Source organism: Cavia porcellus, unplaced genomic scaffold (assembly GCF_034190915.1).
Source record: "Cavia porcellus strain 051 isolate PalLab524CR breed Dunkin Hartley unplaced genomic scaffold, mCavPor4.1 scaffold_13, whole genome shotgun sequence".
Classification (NCBI taxonomy): domain Eukaryota; kingdom Metazoa; phylum Chordata; class Mammalia; order Rodentia; family Caviidae; genus Cavia; species Cavia porcellus.
In genome coordinates this window covers 64,297,229-64,316,413 of record NW_026947496.1, presented here as the reverse complement: position 1 = coordinate 64,316,413, position 19,185 = coordinate 64,297,229, and the positions used below count along the sequence as shown (strand labels likewise).

At 34.9% G+C, this 19,185-nt stretch overlaps 1 pseudogene; it reads right to left on the bottom strand.

Annotated features, from left to right (window-relative positions):
* Positions 1 to 3,867: 3,867 nt before the first annotated feature.
* On the bottom strand, positions 3,868 to 17,233 carry LOC100714412 (keratin, type II cytoskeletal 8-like; annotated as a pseudogene).
* Between the last annotated feature and the right edge of the window lie 1,952 nt (positions 17,234 to 19,185).

Here is a 19,185-nt window from a genome sequence, read left to right as displayed (position 1 = left end):
CTAAGTCATTCCTGGAAGCAAATATTACTCTAGTATCAAAACCTGAGAAAGACCCAACTGAAAAAGAGAACTACAGACCAATCTCCCTAATGAACACAGATGCAAAAATCCTCAATAAATATTGGTCAATAGGATGCAGCAAATCATCAAGAAGATTATACACCATGACCAATTGGGATTCATCCCAGACATGCAGGGATGGTTCAACATATGTAAATAAATAAATGTAATCCACCATATCAATAAAGCCAAAAGTAAGAATCAGATGATCATTTCTATAAATGCAGAAAAAGCCTTCAATAAGGTCCAACACTCATTCATGATAAGAACTTTACAAAAAATTAGAATAGATGGTCTTTACCTCAGTATAATAAAGGCCATCTACAACAAACCAACAGTCAGTATCATACTAAATGGCCAAAAACTGAAAGCCTTTACTTTCAAATCAAGCACAAGACAAGGATGTCCTTTATCACCACTCCTATTTAATATAGTACTGGAAGTACTAGCCAGAGCAATTAAACAAGAGAGAGAAATAAAAGGGGTAAAGATAGGAAAAGAAGAAGTTAAATTATCATTGTTTACAGATGACATGATACTCTACATAGAAGACCCCCTACACTCCATTGACAGACTCTTAAATATAATAAATAAATTCAGTAATGTAGCTGGACACAAAATCAATACTCAGAAATCAGTAGCATTCCTATACAGTAACAACAAAAGCACACGGAGAGAAATAAGAAAAGCCACACTCTTCACACTAGCAAGCAAAAAAATGAAATATTTAGGAATTACTCTTATGAAAGAAGTGAAAGACCTATACAAGGGAAATAGAATACACTGAAAAAAGAAGATGATCTCAGAAAATGGAAAGACATCCATGCTCATGGATAGGAAGAATGAAAACTGTGAAAATGGCCATTCTCCCAAAACTGTTATACAGATTCAATGCAATCCCAATAAAAATACCATCAACATACCTCATAGAACTTGAGAAATCACTCCTAAAATTCATCTGGAACCAGAAGAGACCTAGAATAGCAAAGACAATTCTAAGCAGCAAAGGCAAGGCAGGAGGCATCACAATCCCTGACTTGATGTTATACTACAAAGCAACAGCAGTAAAATCAACATATTACTGAGCTTTTGTTGGATCATTGAATGGAACTGTCTGTAATCTCACTGTATGAATGTCCACTTTATATGCTTTAATTTTATAATTTGGACAACTGTTTCTAAAATGACAATATGTAACCTATTAACTAGTGATTTTTTACTGTATATTTTTTTCCTTGAAATTCTGTATTATTTGTACCCTTTTACTGCTTTGTTTTTATGTCCTTTTTTTTCTCTTTAAATAAAAAAAGAAATTTTATGTTAATATTAATTGGAGAATTTTTATGTCCATATTTTGTTCTCTGAGTAACTATTTAGAAAATGACAATATGGTATGTATTAACTATTGTTATTCTCCTAGCATTTTGTTACAAAATTTTGTTTTACCTTTTTTCCATTAAAAAGAATACAAAAAAAGAAAAGCTGTAGTTCTGTAAAATTATTTCTGAATAGTAGTCATATTGAATGTTAGCATACCTGTACGTATGAATCAGTACCAATGTTCTTTAAACATTTCCATGTCATCAAAGTGTAAAAACTGTCTCCAAATTCAGTTCTATGAAGCCAATATCATTATGATACCAAAACCAGGTAAGGAATCAAAACAATGAAAAAAAAAAGAAAATTATATGCCAATATCCTTGATGAACATGAATGCAAACTCCTCAATAAGATTTCTGAAAAAAATTCAACATGCATTGAAAATGGCATATAACATGACTAATTTGGCTTTATTTTGGGGATAAAAGGATGATTTAAAATACATAAAACAGTAAATATGATGCATTACATAAATAGATTCAGGGATAGAAAATCACATGATCCTCTCAACAGATGGCAAAAGAAACCTTCAACAAAACACAACTTCCCTTTTTGATAAAAGCACCGATGAAAATAGGTATAAAGTGTCTCACCTCAAACAGATGAAAACTGTTTAGAGCAAAGCCAAAGCCAACATCATAACGAATAAGGGAAAACTGAAAACATTTCTTTTAAAACCAGGAATTAGACAAGAATGTTCACCGTCATCACTTCTGTTCAATAAAAAAAAGTACTCGAAATATTAGTGAGAACCGTCAGATAAGAGAAAAAAAAAAAACAAAAAAAAACAAAAAAAAACGAAGACATCCAAATAAGAAAAGAAGTAAAGCATTCCTATTTTGAGGAAATATAGACCCTTACATAAAAATCAAAAAAGAAAGAACTCTACAAGAGATTTATACCTGAAAGACAGGTCCAGTGTAGTAGCAAGCTACAAAATAAACACACAGAAGTCAATAGCATTACTGTTAATCAATAATGAACCCACAAAGACAAAAACTAGAGAAATAATTCTGTTTACAGTGGTTTAATAAAATACCCATAAACTTAGAAATTAACCTAACCCTAGAGGCAGAAGCCTCAACAATGCAAACTGCAGAACACTGAAGAAAGAAATTGAAGTGAATATTAGAAAATGGAAAGATACATCTCATTGTTGGATTAAAAAACTAATATTGTAAAAAACACCATATTACAAAAAAATGATGTATAGTTATAACGCAATTTCTAACTCCAAAAACACTCCTCATGTAACTAGAAAACAAAATATTAAAATTTATAGGGAACCACAAAAGTCCCAGAATAGCCAAAGAAATCCTGATCAAAAAGAACGAAGCAGGATGCATGACAATCTTAGATATTAAGTTATACTACAAAGTTATAGTGATGAAAAACACATGGTATTTATATAAAAAGCTATAATAATGAAAACAACATCATATATATATATATATATATATATATATATATATGGTACAAAAAGGTACAAAAACAATCCTTGTGCACCTTTAGCTATTAGACTTTTGAGACACCAAAAAATTACACTCAGGGAAAAATGGCAGTCACTTTAACAAATGGTGCTGGAAAAACCGGATATCCATTTTTAATAGATTAAAACTATATCCTTACTTCTCCTCCCATAATTATGCTTATGAAAATATGTCAAAGGTCTAGATATAAAACAGAAACTTTGTAACTGTTGGATGACAACCCAGGTGAGACATTTGAAGCCATAGACACAGGAACAGATTTATTATAGAACTCTAATGCCATAGGAAATAATATCAAGACTAAATATATGGGATTACATCAATTAAAAAGCTTCTACGCATCAAAGAAAACAATTAAAAGAGACAACCGACAGAATAGAAGAATTTACTTTCTACTTCTCTGATACGTTCATATGTTGAATATATAAATATTTCAAAACATTTATCTCAAAAAATGACTCAGTTGGAAACGGGCTAAATGGGCTGAATAGACATTTTTCAAAATAGTAGTACAAATGTCCCATAAACACATTAAAAATGTTCAATATCTTTAGGCATTAAAGACATGCAAATGAAAATAACTTTGTGATTGTTACTCCAGTCAGAATAGTTATGATTAAAACTGCAAAAACAAATAAACAAAAATGGATGCCCACAAAAATAAAAGGAAGAAGAAAACTTCCTAAATTGTTGGTGAAGTGGTAAATTAGTAAAACTATTAAAAAGAAATTGTCAGGAGTCCTCAAAATATAAAAGGAGAAATACCATTGGACCTAGCTGTGTATATTCCTCAAAGGATAAAAGGCATCATACAATAGGATACAGGCACAGTCATGTTTATCATGGTGCAATTCACAATACTGATTCTGGAAAGAGCCAAGATCTTATCAATGGATGAATGAATAACAAAACTATGCTGTGTATATACAGTAGAATACTATTCAGCATTACAGAAAAATGAAATTATGTCATATGCACCATGATGCACGGTAAAGCTGGGGCTTTGGAGGCCCCTGCAGGGTGAGCTTGCACCCCCAATGGTGGTCTTCCTGAGGATATTCATCTTCTCCCTCCAGCCAGTTCTTGCCTTCCAGCAGCATGTGGTAGGTGATGATCTCAATGTTAGCTCCTGGTCCTCACACAGCCGCTGTACCTCATCCTCCTTGACCTTCTGTAGGGCAGCCTCTAGTTGGGTCAGCTTGGCATTGCTGTCACTAATGGCCAGCTCCCCATGCTGCTCAACATCAGTGATGGCAGCCTCCAGGGATGCACTGCAACCTTTGAGAGTCTCAACATCTCATAGTGTGGTTCATCTTAGAGATCTCTGACTGCATGCAGAAGTCAACCCCATGCTTCCCAGCTAGGCTCTGCAGCTCCTTATGCTTGATCTGGCACTTAATCTCACCATCAGCCCAGGTGCATTCGGCAATCTCAGACTGGATCTTGATCTCAGCAATGATACCATCTGGGTCCAGCGAGCAGCTGTTGTCCATGGACAGTACCATGGATGAGTGGAGACCTGAGACTGAAGCTCACTGATCTTTTCACATAGCTGCCTGAGTCAACTGACGTCATCCAGGTGAAATGTGAGCAACACTTTGTTCAGGTTGACTTCAACCACATCCTTCTCTCTTGATAAGGACAAAGTCATTCTCCATTTCTGTATGCTTGTTAATCTTACTCTCGTACTTATTCTTCAATTCCTCCACCAGCCCATGCATGTTGCCAAGCTTCACCTCCACCTTCAACATCTCCTGGGACCAACTTCCACTGACGTAGCTTTTGAATGTGTGCCCATGTTGCTCTGGGACATCTGCTGCTGCAGGAGGCTCTGCTTGATCTGTAGCATCTTGCTCTAGCAACTACACTTCATTGACAAAGGAGGTGAACTTACTTTTGAGGTATGATCTGCCCCTTCCCCTGTATGTGCACAGCCCCCATGTGGGTGTCCACCTCCAGATTCATGGGTGTCATCAGATTCTGATATCTGGACAGTTGTGATGCTCCCCATACCACCATCCATACTATAACCACCCAGAAGCTTCTTTTGTTGCCCACTCAGGAGAAGCCAGAGGAGCTCATGCAGGAAATAGGCCTGCTGGTATATGAGAGCTGCTGAATGCCAGAGGTGGACATCTTGTAGGACTTGTGGGTCAGCCACAATAGACATAGTGCAGGAGGAGGTGAAGGCAGGTGGGCTGAAGACAGGGTCAAGAAGGAGGGAGGTGTCTGCTTCTGGATGTTCTGCTCTAGAATACTAAATTTCAGCTTTAAATGTTTCAAGTACAATTCCATTTCTATTGAGACAAAAAGATAGTATTCACTGTATCACATTTTAATTTGTCACAATAACTAATGATTGAATGTTAGATATGAAAGGGATACATATTTGCCCTGGAAAGTTAAGATTCTTTGGCATTCTCAGACCTCTTACTAGAATGAGAAATAATGTACCATTTTGAGTGCAACAACTTCAAGCAATCTCATGTCCTGAACATTTATTTCTTCCTTTTAAGATTGATTTCTGTTTCCAGAACTAGATATATTTGATCCATTTTGTAAATTACTGGCAATCTCAGAATTCTCCCTAGTTCAAACACTGGAATTCACTTCAAATGTCTCCATCATTTACTGATGAATTCTCAAACAGTGGCTAACATAAAAATCAGCTTATGAGCATCCTTACAATGCAGTTTGCCCCCCTCAAATAAATAAAATGCTAATTGCTTCTCTGAGCTTTAGAGATGAACACAATAGGTCATGGGCAGGGTGCAGGTATGTGAGTTTTACTCTGAATTCTAAGTCATTCTGATGCTTTCTGAGCTATTTAAGAGCATTGCAGATTAGTAGTTTCAGCTGCAAGCTGTTCTGAGTTACTCTGTCTTTTAGATAGTGAATATGTACTTTAACTCCTTATATTGCCTTTTAAAATCTTATGGCATCTTTAGACTTTCCTGTAACCTAAGCATTATTGTTTGCTATGTGATATATGATTTAAGCGTTAAGATAGTTAAGTGCTAGATGTTACCAATTAACATTTCAATGGAACAAAGAACTTGGAATTGCCATGGTCACAACCCTTAATGAAATCAGCAGTATTTAGCAAAGTAAAGCAATGAAAATAATAAAGCTTGTGCATGTGTGAATATTCAATAAAGTCTGATACTGTGGCAAGACACTAGCATGTTTGTCCATATTAAATGGCATAGCCCTCTTTGGCAATTACCGAGACATTTCATGACTTTTGCATGACTAAAGACTCCCTAAATTGATCTCAGAATACATACTTGTCTCAGCAATAAAGGACTAGTGACCTACACTGATGGTCTTGGACTTCTAACTTTTGTACATGATTCATTGTATTTTTATTAGTTAATCTTGACATTAAGTAAGATCACTGATTTGTGAAATCATTTTGATATTCAGATCCTTTGTGAAATCTTACATGCAAAGTCCTTATTGATCCTTTATTTCTCAAAAATTGTTCTACATATTTTTATCCTCATACGAAATAATAACCTGGAGTTATATTGCATCATCTGTGTTTGCTTCTGCTTGATCATGTTTATGCTGTTTCTTTGGCCTGAAATTTCTCCCGTCTTCATTATCTGATTTCATAAGATGAAGTATCACTTCCTTGAGAAGTTTCCTGAAGAAAATATATTATGTATCCTGTGTGAACATGGCTTTATGGTAAATATACAAAGCTACTTTATTATCAGATATGTACATCTCAAGACCTCAACCCTCACCAAACTCTATTCTAGTTCAAAGTCCTATTCCCAGCTCTTTGGTTTTGTCCTTATTTATAATTTCTTGGATTTTTGTGTTTCACCAGAGTGGTGCATTTTCCTAGGTCCTTCCATTAAATAGCAAACAGCTGTTTTTCATCTTTGTGTCCCCAATGTTCAGCACACAGAAGGGAGGGATAGGGTAAAAAGGAAAGACTAATCTCTTGAGCTTGATACAGGGATTGTGCAGCCCAGGACGGCTGATGGCAAGGAGAGTAACGCACCTTGGAGTCCCTAGCTAAGAGCCAGATCTATAGATATAAAGAGGTAAACAGTTAAATAAACACAGTCTCTCAGAAATTTCAGCCAAAATTAGAGGACACTGCAGTCCACTGTCATGCCTGCTGTGTAAGGCCACAAATATTTTCCTGTGGAGGCAATAGTATTATTAAGTGTTAAACAGAGGTGGAATTCATGAACTGCAACCTTGCTTTGGCATGCTGTCTTAGGGAAAATACATACATTCTGCATACATTCTCTTTCTGACTTGAAAAGAAGCCAGTTGTTAGGAACCTATTCTCTGACTACAGGATGACAGGAAATTCAGTAAGATGCATTCAATTACATGCAAGATGCCAGATCATACTGGAAATGCAAACCACCAACAGGGAAAATCCAGACTCAGACTTTTGATTTTTCAGTGATATCATTTCTGCTAGCAATTGGAGTGTTTCCCCAGAGACCTGTTTATAAAGCTTCACTGGCTGTGGAAGCCCTGCTCTGGAGTGTAGTTTTAGCCAACAAGAATCCTGGGGTCTCCGAGTTTACAGCTATTATCACCAGACTGCAGGGCCCACACTGGCAAAGACACTGCTCATCATCATACTCCTGCACCCGCACTCAGTACCTGACACACAAAGAGCACTCGATACAGATTTGTATTATTTTGTTGTATTGTGTTTTGGTTTCTTTTACTCAGGACAGTCTTTCTTTTAAACTGAAATATATTATAGATAAATGATCAGATATGGGTAGAAGTGTTCATAAAATTACTTTCCCTAGGTACATGGGTTAACAGAAAACTCTTGCTGCATGAAGGAATACAAAACAAATATCTAATAGACAGGGAAGTCTGACAATGTTTTGCAAATGCTTAGTCTTTAATTGGGTACTAGTGGAGACTGAATAGGAAACCCACAGTGGCAGGAGTAAGGGAAAGCATGCTACCAGAATACAAAATGAGTGAACATCAAACTAGAGAAATCTAAACACATAGTTGTCAACCACTAGGCAGTTCTGAATATAATTAATAAAGTTTCAGAAGAAACACACAAAGGATTATATTTTTCAATATCATTTGAAGTTTCACTGAATTTCATCTTTACCTTTATGTATAAACAGACATTTTATCACACCTAACAGAGACTATCAAGTAGGGTCAGACAGACATGCATCTCAGCATCTTTCCTTGAATAAATTGTGGGAAGGGGCTTGCAGCAGTGGACTCAGTAGACTAGACTGGCAATTTGTCATGTCATATCTTTGAAAAAATCTGTTAAAATACTGAGATTCACTAGTCTCCTTCCAGCTTTTAATTCTTGTAAATACGAAATCACACAATTCTTAGGAGGTCCCTTACAGAATTCAGAGAAAAAACCACCAAAATTAATTTTTTTCCTGTACACCCCGCCATTGTTCTGTTGCATAGTGCTTATGTGGGAAGTTTGCTAACATCAGGCTTTGACAGCTGCTTCCCCCAAGCAGCTCTGCATTAGCCAGCAACTGAAACCTAAATGACAAAAAGTCAGAGCAGCTGTCAGCCCAGTCTCTTATTTTCTTCACAGCTCCTTGACATAAGCCCACCTTTTAACCCCACAAACTGTGCCTTCCCCTGACTCCAAACCTGGGCTGCTAGTCCCGTCCTTCAGGTCATTCTTGACCTATTCAGTATCCCCTAGTTTTATTGCACTACCTTAGAGCCACTTTCTCTGTGCCCCTCTCCTTGCAGGCCTGGCCCTAGCCAGTCTTTTCTCTGCAGCCTCCAGCAACTGAATCTCCCCTTTGCCTCTATCATAATTCCCCTTGCTTGTTACCATCACTCAGGAAGACTCACATTCTGTTTGACTTCCTCAGCATCTAAAAATCCATTTTTAACTGCGGTTCTCCTCCTGCCTTAAGGAGAGTAGGAAGATTTTTCCTTTTCTTAGTCTATTTCTGTGCCTGTAACAAAATACCTGAGACTGGGTAAGTTATAAAAAGTTTATTTAGCTTATATTTCTGCAGTGGCTACATCTGAAAAAGGTTTCCCACTACATCATATCATGACAAAAATACCTAAAAAGGAGAGCCAGGTACATGACTAAAGAAAAGACACAAAAAGAACCTACCTTTAAAACAACCTGTTCTTCCAATAACTAGCTCTGATGCATGAAAATTCTCTGAACAACCTAATCTCTACTTAAGATGCCACCTTCTATCACTGCCACAACGGCAATCAAATTTAATCATGACATCTACCATTAAATGACAGCATGCAGTGAAATAAAATACTATGGAAATTCCAGTACATTCATGGTGAAATTCCAATTGAACTGGAACTCGACTACATGAAAATTGCAACTCCTGAATGTAGATGCTACCCTGTAATAATTCTGATCTGCTTTTCTGTAGGACAAGCCCAGTTATTTACAACTCTACAAACATTTTTTTCAGACTAACAAAGCTGACAGCATATCATGCATGCATCAAATGCACAAGACAGTTTATACGACAAAACAAAACAAGAAAATGAATGATGAAGATGGCACTTCATTTCCATAAGTTCATTAACACAACAATGAAGGAGATAATTAGCCTGATGAGTTCAACATAGCATAAAGTCTGAACACAGAAATCATTCAATATTGGTTGTTGTATTACAAGTATTATTTTTCATTGCTTCCTGACTATAAAAGTTGTAAAGTAAGAAAATGTCCACTACAAAAACCAGAGGCCTGAAAAAGAAAAATAGAGATACACTTCAAGTATATATTCTTCTCCAGAAATAGAAGACATTAAATATTTAAGAATCTTGACAAAACAAGGAGAGGGAGTAGTGGGATGGGGAAAACTTTGTGCATTGTTAATTGGTATATTCATTCACTGTAACTGCCATAATGAAGTACCACAAAACACTGGCTTTAAGCACCAGAAACTTAATGCCTTAACTCCTCACAGCTGTAAGTCTGAAATCAGTGAGTCAGTCAGTTGGTCTGCTCTGAAGATCCAGGGAAAGATCTTGTCCAGATTTTTCTCCTTGCCTCAGGGATGGCCAACTTCTCCCTATGTCTCTTCACATCTTCTCTCCACATGTGTCTCTATATCCAGATTTCCTCATTTGATAAAAAAGCAATCATACTGAATTTGAGTCCCGCCTACTCTGGTGCTACCTCTTTTTCACTTATATGATCAATGACCTAGATTCCATAAGGTTACTTTCTGAGGTCCTAGAATTTAGTACTTCAGCATGGAAATGAGGAGGGAGTAAAATTCAAGCCACAACAGCAAAAGAGATACAGTAGAAATGCTTAAAATAGACTTAGCTTCCAATAATTAAAGCTCAAAACACATAAAACTGTATAAATCTCATCAGCATATATTTTCCAAGTTGGGGAATACTCAAATATCACAAATACTAAGTAATAAATATATAATTATGCCAATCTTGAGTACAGACATTATAGAGAAATTTTGCACAAGCCTTGAAAGTTTGTTGGAACATTTAATGTCATTGGAAATATCCACAATATATTGTTAAATTAAAAAACCAGATATATTTATTGGAATATGTGAACTGATGATGACAAGTACAATGTAAAATACGTCAAAATATTAAATGAATATATCTGGCAAATGGAATGAGTAGAATTTAATAGTAATAACTATTTTAATATTTTCCAAATCTTCAACAAAAATGTTACATTTAAATATTTTAAAAGATTTTTGAAATATCTCATTAAAAATTGTGTTATACAGCCATTTCTGATTTCTGTCTTACCTGAGTTGCTTTTATTTATTTATTTATTATTTTTTCCCAGTATTGAGGATCAAACTCATGACCTTGTACTTGCCAGTCAGGTGCTTTTGCCATTGAGCTGAATCACTGGGCCCCCTTGAGTTGCTTTCCCAAACATTTTATAGTTCATAAAATTATATACAGCTGATATTTATTTTGTAAATGTCTATTTCTTTTACTTATTGTTTAGACTGAAAACAATAACAAATGAATCAACCGGTTTTCCTACTGAACACCTGAGACTAAAAGTTCAGGATAAGAATGTCTCCTTAATGTGACAACATTTTCTGCTGATTCTTGTTTTATTATAAAGGAGTCTCATTACTGCTTTAACTTCATCTGATAAAGCAGAATTAACTGTTACCTGATTCATACAGTTAACTAATAGTTTATTTCTTGTGCTTTCTCAGTGCCAAAATCAGTTCTAGACTCTTCAATATATAAAAATGAAAGATCACTGTCAAGTCTTAACAGCAGGAAAGGGATGGAAAATATATTGAGTGAAAAATTAAATGTGAAGTACTTTTGGTGAGACTTGTGCACATAGATTTTGGTCTGCCTTAGCCTGGACAGTTATTTTTCTTCTATTGATGAAAGTTGTCTTTATGTGTTTAGGTTTCCATCTATGAAATGATAGAAGTGTGTTAAGGCCTGGTTGTAAATTATTGGCATTTTCACTGTTTTAGTTTGACAACTTGAGTGGAATAAATAGTGAAAATGGTCCATTGGTTTTCTGTAGATGGAGGTAATAATTTCACACAGACTGAGGGTAATGGTGTTACTGAGAAAAATTATCTTATTATGTGACTGTTCTATAGGGATAGATGGGTAGGGTTTGAGCCTTAATAAAACTCATGTAATTTTTCTCTACTATCAGCCCCAATGAAGACAACATCATAAACAGACAAACTATGAGTCAACACAAGACACATATTCCTGTAGCACACTTGAGACTGTGTTCCAAAAGCTTAGGGTAAGGACGTCTGCTGTACATAAGAACATTTTTCTGGTGATTAATGCCACATCACTCAGAAAAATGCATTCAATTTACCTCTAAAAATGAACAAAAAGTTTAGAAATCTATCAACTTCTTTGTCAAATACTTTGTCTCTTAGAAAGCATGCCTCATGTTGATGATTTTCTCATTGCATATCCCTTTGATTTTCAAACCATAGGAGGATGTCCTTGTTCTTCCACAGGATGACTTAAGCATGATCAGAATCAATTATGTAAGTGCATACAGTACCATTAAAAGAAAATCATTCTTAGTTATTGCTCTGCGAGTGTTTGCCTGTAAACACAGAAGACGCAGATCGGCAGAATACAGAGGCAAGTGTGGGTGGTTTTGCTTCAGAGGAATATCTGGGAACTTTTGGAGACATTTTTCAGTGTTAACCTGGAGACTGCTATTGGCATCTCACAATACAAACCAGAGATTTAGCTAAATACAGTATCCTACAATGTACAATAGGGACCTCTATAAAAAATAATTATCCTACTTCAAATATCATTATCATTGAGATTGAAAATACCTGACCTAATTATTTAACTACATGATACTAGTGACATTTTTCCCGAATTGTCAAATGTTACATTATGTGATTAAACTTCTAGACAACTGGCTGTTAGAGTTCGTACCTGAAGATCATGAATCTCATTCATAAGAACTGGAAATACAGGCAAACCACACATCTTACAGGAAGAGAAAAGTTCATGCTTCGGGAGAATTGGCCATGCTGGACTGACAACAAGAAGTCAACTAGCCAGCCCTTATGGTAAGCTGTGCAGGCTGCATGGGTTCCAGGAAGAGAAAAGTCAGATAGCACCTTCCATCAGCATGCAGGCTGAGAATCAAACACTGCTCCCCCACCCTGGAAGCAAGCAACCTGCTGGTTTGGAGGACAGGCTGAGTTGATAGCAACTAAGGTACATAAAGCAGCTAAATGCATGTATTGCTTGATTGATTATGCAGGCCTGGGACCGTGATCTGAACATCTCTTGGGAGGATGACAGTATGCAATATAGCAAGTATGGGAGATTTCCTTCTGTCTCATCTTTGAAGTCCAAAATCGTTCTCACTGATTTGCATTGTTCTGATTGCTTTGCTTTATTCAATATTCTGCCTTGATTGGTTTTGTTTTTGGTTAGATTTTGCTATACCTGGTGGAATGAATAACTATTGTGAAGATAAAGTTATTGTGTTTTCCTAGTATCCTGCTTTGAAGTTCTGTATTAATTTTGCTGCTTTGTTTTGGTTGGTTTTGTTCTGTCTTGTTTTGTTGGATTTAACTATCTTTAAAATAAAAATTATTAGAAATATAAATCCTACTTCAAAAGTCTTCAGAGATACAATACAAAATATAATATGTAGCTCAGTGTGAATGCACTAAATTTTGAATAAATAACTGTTAAAGGGCCAAGTTAAAAATTATAAATGAATTTTTAAAAACTGATATAGAGAGAAGTCAAAGTTAATGCATCTCATGGTCATAATATGATTTGTTGATGGAGAGGGTATTATTTAGATATCATGTAACACATAAGCATTAGCCTATTAACAGTCCCCAAAGTCAACATCCTGGGAATGGTCAGTCTACAATATATACTGTAGCATCCAGAAAATTCTTCTGTTCTCTTGTTTTCATTCAGATGTTGTGGTGACTAAGAATTGTCTTCAGAAATTCCTTGCCTTAGCAATTTATGTTGCCAAAATAATTAGGATTCTCAAAACCAGAAGGCTTCAGAGGTATTTTTTAATATTAATTTTTCTAAAGGGCTTTCTGCATATGCCAGATTAGATAATATGGTAAATGAATTTGAAAACAATAAATCCAAAACTTACTTGCATTAATGCTTTTCTATTTCCTAGGAATGTTTCCCTGGTTAATTGCTAGATAGCTCATAGTAAGCAAGTTATCAATTAATTGCTGGAAAATGTAGTACATGTACTACTTTGCTGTTTAATTGGCTACGAGTTTTGTTTCTCATTAAGTATTAATTTAATTGTTTAAATAAATAATAACAGTAGAACATTAGTCAATTATTTTGGGAAAATTGTATAATGAAATATAAATTTTACATATAATTGTGATCAATTTTTCTGTAATGAACAGACCTCTGAGTTTTCTTAAATTTTGAAATTTGAACAACCTATCATCAAGAATGTAATGTATCTGAAACTCAGGAACTAGGGGCTGGGGATTTAGCTCAGTGGCATAAGCATCTGCTTTGCAAGCAGGCACTTTTGAGTTCAATCCCTGGTACCAATAAAAAGTTTAAAAAAAAACATGAAGCTCGGGAACCTCTGATGTTTCTGAGAGTGATAAATGCCTCACTCTACTTGTGTATATTTTTATATAATTTTCAATCTCATTCAGAAAATGATTGAATTTTAAAATTTTGTAGTTCTTTAAACTCTAATTTTAAAAATGACTTGTCTGATGGAAATCTAGAAAGTATGATATATACTCCTACTTTTAAAAGTAGGAAATTCCAAATAAAATTTACTATTCTTTATTATTTTTATCAACTATACTGAATGGCATCATTTGGATGTTTTTCAAACTCAACTCCTGATTCCCACCTGATGTTTTGCATCCATATAGCTATTTTTAAAAACTATCTTTTTATTTTAAAATTTAAAAGAACACAATGAAACAAAACTTCAAAACAAAATAATAGGAGATTAACAGAGGTTAATATACTGTGTAGTTATCTTCAAAATAATTGCTAAGATTATAAGATATAGGCATGAAAAAATGAGCAGACAATGAAAGCACAAACCATTCTTTTCAATGAACTAATGGAAATTAGTATACTTATCCATCTACATATAATCATCTCCCTTCTTTCTTTTGTCCTTTCCCTCATCCCAGTTGTACTTTCTTGTGGAGCAGTTTCTTCCTCTTTCACTTTCACAGCAGCTATTGTACATTTTTTATCTTACTTACTCTTTCAGTCTTTTATATGAGGGAGACAATACAATGTTTAAAAATGAGTTTGATTTACTTTACTTATGATTATGGTCTCAAGTATGGTCCATTAACCTATAAAAGCCTCGAGTTAACCCTTCTATATAGATATTACTCCATTTTTAAAAGTTATTTTATTTTTTAAATTTCCCTCAAATTTGTAAAATCCAACTTATTTGCTCTTAATATTACCCTTTATCAATGAACATACTTTTGTATCATGGATTATTAATTTATCTAGTTAAGTACAAAATCAATGAAAGATCTCATTTTGCATAGTTGAACATTATAATACAAACATGGCCTTTAATCATATTTATATCTTTGTTCCACTGACAAAAGAATTTATCTCACAAATTAAAATGTTCAAATAGTAACAGAAAATTTTAATAAAATATCTAAATTTATATATTCTCCTGGATTACTTCAGTAATATAAGCCAGACAATTGTTCTTCATGCTTGAATACTAAGAAAATAATTTTTACAATCTTGAAAAGTTTTGATACATTCACTTTACCGTGACTCTAGGAATACAAAGTCAATATAGTGGTTCAGTTTCCTTTAAAGCAATCCAAACTTAATTTAAGACATTCTAAGAGTAACAAAAAAGAGAACACCCTCAATAGGAACAGGATACTGGAAGAAAAAGATAAAAGGAAATTGACAAAGGCCAGAAATAAGGATAATTTGGAACACAGAGCACAGCACTTCATTTTGGAAGAACTGTTGAAAACCTGTCTCGAGAAAATCAATGAGTTACTTTCAGTTTTCTAAAGCAAGATGAAAGTGTGTAAAAAGATGGTTTCAAATAGCTATAAAGCATTAGCATTATATTAAGGATGGACAGAAAAAATGGAAGCCCCTAAAAGGGAGTAATCAAAAAGTTCGTAAAACTAGGAATGGAATCCATGTGAACACTTAAAATAGGGTGGCTAGGGATTCTGACAAAGGGGAAATTTAAATAGCTAACTAAATATCCCTATAAAGTTTTGAAGAATATAATAAAATCATAAGAGAAAATCTGGAAAAAAGTACAAAACCTGTAAGAAACAATATATAAAATTTTATTGGACACATAAAATACAGACTAATTCCCATAAGCATGCTTCTGTAAAGTTTTGTAACCTAAGAGAATTACCTGAAATTTTATCTGAAAAAATAAATGGATGAAAATAATATATACTCTTGAAAGAAAAAAAGGGCTTTTTATAGCAAGTATCACATTATAAAGACACTGTAATGAGAGAAGTCTGGTTGTACCATAGAACTATCCAAGGACTAGTGGAAAAATTACACGTTCTTAAAATACCAAATATACAATGAAATTCATTAACTGAGATAAGTAACAAGGATAACTTATTTAATGCAAAATCTTGGGAGTGTTAGCTTTCTATTTGGAGAAAGTAATTTCCATAATTTATATTATATAAAAACCAAATGTCTAAGCACTAAAATATTAACATTAGTTAATGTTAAGTGGAAAAAGTATAAATACAAGAATAGCAAGACAAATGAAAGACATATGAGGACTAAACTGATGGACTTGACTCCATAAACACTGTAAAACTTTCATAACTAAAAAGAAACTAAACAATAGGTACATGATGAAGTGAACAGAGCAGATGTGATACATATGATAAACAATAAATTGAGAGCCTTATTTTTAAAAGTAGTGTCCCTGAAATGTTCTGCTCTCAGAATTCCTTTACTACATTTAAATGTCATTGCACAATCTCCAAAGGAGTCTCTGTCTCTCCCCCTCTCCATCTGTCCGATCCCCAGCTCCTTCCCTCCCCTCTCCCATCTTCCTCTTCCTCTCCTGTCACTCTGTTCCTGTCCTTGTCTCTGTCTGTCTCTCCTCTTTTCCTTCTCTCTCTCTCTCTCTCTCTCTCTCTGGTTCTTGAGCTAAAACTCAGGCCCTTAACACTGAGCTACAGCCCCTGACATTTGATTTTGTTTGGAGACCGAGTCTCATTAAATGGCAAAGTGCCTCAGTTGCCTCAAATTTGCCATTGTGCTGATTCAACCTCAGAGTGCTAGAATTACAGGCATGGACACCATATCTAGTGTGTTTTAAAACAACAATAAACAGTACTTTAATTAAAAAACAATACATGAACCAGGCATGATTTTGCAAAGCAAAAGCTAATAATGAAAAAGAATGATAGTTTCATATAGTTATTTTTTATGATGTCTGACCTCATAGATTTTCATACCTGCTTCTGTAGTCAGTGTAGTTTACTATACCACATCAAATGACCTCCACAACCATGACTGAAGAAGGTAAGGAAAAGAACAAGGAAATGCTAGCAATACTGAACTTTGCATTATTAAGGACTAGAATTACTGCCAGAAAATACCTACACTCAGATTTATTATTTGAAAATAATAACACCAGAAAAGAAAGGAAGAAGGAGGAAGGAATAAGAAAAGAAAATGCATCCTTACTTTTTAATCCACTGTCGCTCTAGTGTTGCTGAAGCAACCCTACCAGACAGATTTCTCTGTACTTACGGGATTTCAGCAGAGCCCCTATACGCCTCCATCCTTCTGAAGAGACTGAAGAGAGATTAAAATCAGTGTTTCAGAATATTTTTATTGAGAAAATTGGAGGTTAAGTGATGTTAGTATAAGCAACTTCACTATTCATTCTCCTTATATTTTAACCTTGGAACTATTCTTTGAATAGTTTAACATAAAAAGAAATTTGTTCTTTACAACTAGGGCAGGAATAAAGAGCTTGAATACATAAATGTTAAATCTAGGAGCAGAACAGTGGTGAATGAAGAAACAATTATGATATACTACTCCAAGCAGGACTCCTGGGTTAGATTTGAGTTTTCACATCTTAAAAATATGTCAGAAATGATAATACAAGAAACAATGGTGAGATGCTTAGGTAAGAATGTTCTGAATGTTTCATGATTCTGAAGGGAAAAATTTAGCCAAAATCTTTGCTGATGAGTAAGGGATATGACATCCTCCTCATTTGTCTCAGGAAAAGCTAGTTTTGGTGAGAATCAGCTGTGAAAGACAGAGGTTATAGTGAGACAAAAAAAAGGAAGATAGAACCAGAGATACACAAAGTGCAATTCCCTGGGCCTTACAGACAGAAGAATGTCTTGGGTGATTAGCAAGAGAAAAAAAAAAAAAAAAAAAAAAAAAACACCATGCCTTAAGACAGGAAGAAGGAGTTTATATGCTAAGCTAGATAAAAGTAGGCTGCAGCCAACCAGAATGAGAGTGTTTTAAAAAAATTAATATGTGTGAAGTCTGCTAATAAACAGGCAGACATTAGTAGCAGACATGATGGGCTATCTTAACAATTTTGTTGGTCTTTTAAAATCTGGGATGCATTCAAAGGATCCATGATCAAAATAATGTCTATTATCATGTCCAGCAAAGTCATTTCTGCCCAGAACTCAGAAAGCACTAGTTCCCTGAGGTGAATCCTGTGTTCTGTATTAGACTCATAATGTTTCATTCTGCTCTTCCTGGATACATGGAAAGCTACATATCCATGGCATTGTTGTAGTTAGGTGGGGACCATGAAAATAAGTCTGGGCAAAGGAACATGGCCAGTATGCTGCAAATCCACTTCTTCAAGACCTGTCCATAAAGATTCCTGTCCTTCTGTAGTAATCTCTAAGACAACTAGTTTCAAACAATAGACTAGACTCGCAACATGGGAAATTACTACATCTTCCAGAAAACACTTACATGTAAAGCTACCAAGGAACACCACATAATTTTTCTTCTGTGAGAAAACAGACCACTTGTGTTGTTATTGAGATTTAGAGAGTTTATTTGTTACTGTGTGGTGACTAATACATATCCCAAGAACGTTTTGAGACGTTGATATGATTCTTGATTTTGATGCAGATGTTTGATTACTCACAATGAAACCCAGCAAGTTGTTTCTTGAGTTAATTCAGTGGAAACCAGACCAAAAGAAGAACAATCAAACAAAACTCTGTCCCACTGACAGACTGCTTTATCATAGATGGATATCCTTTGTGGGCTTCTCAGAAATATCTGCTTGGGGACACTCTGAGAAGAGTTCATTGCCAAAAATCAGAAGAGTGGAGACTCAAGCCATCCTTTTTTGTTATAAATGCATAAATAGAAATGTAATCCATTTGATGTCAAAGACATATTTTATTGGAATTATACTTCTAAGTGTCCTGTTGAAAAGATGTCACAAGCTGATCTCAGCTCCCAGGTTCCAAAACGTACATTATGCTCATCCTCCTTGAAAACTTTGCTTCAGCATGTTTCATGGGCCTGTGATCTCAATGGGCCATCCAACGTAAAACAAATGAAAATGCTGATGTTTCTAGCAAGTCAAAGAGAATCTGTCTTGAAACTAGTCTTGCTCTGCCAAAAGGGAATCTACTTCTAGCATATGCTTTGAGAAAAGATACATATTTTCTACGCAAGTTGAGCTCATATTTATTCAAATGGCAATCAAGTGACACAACTCTAAGTCCAAATGCTC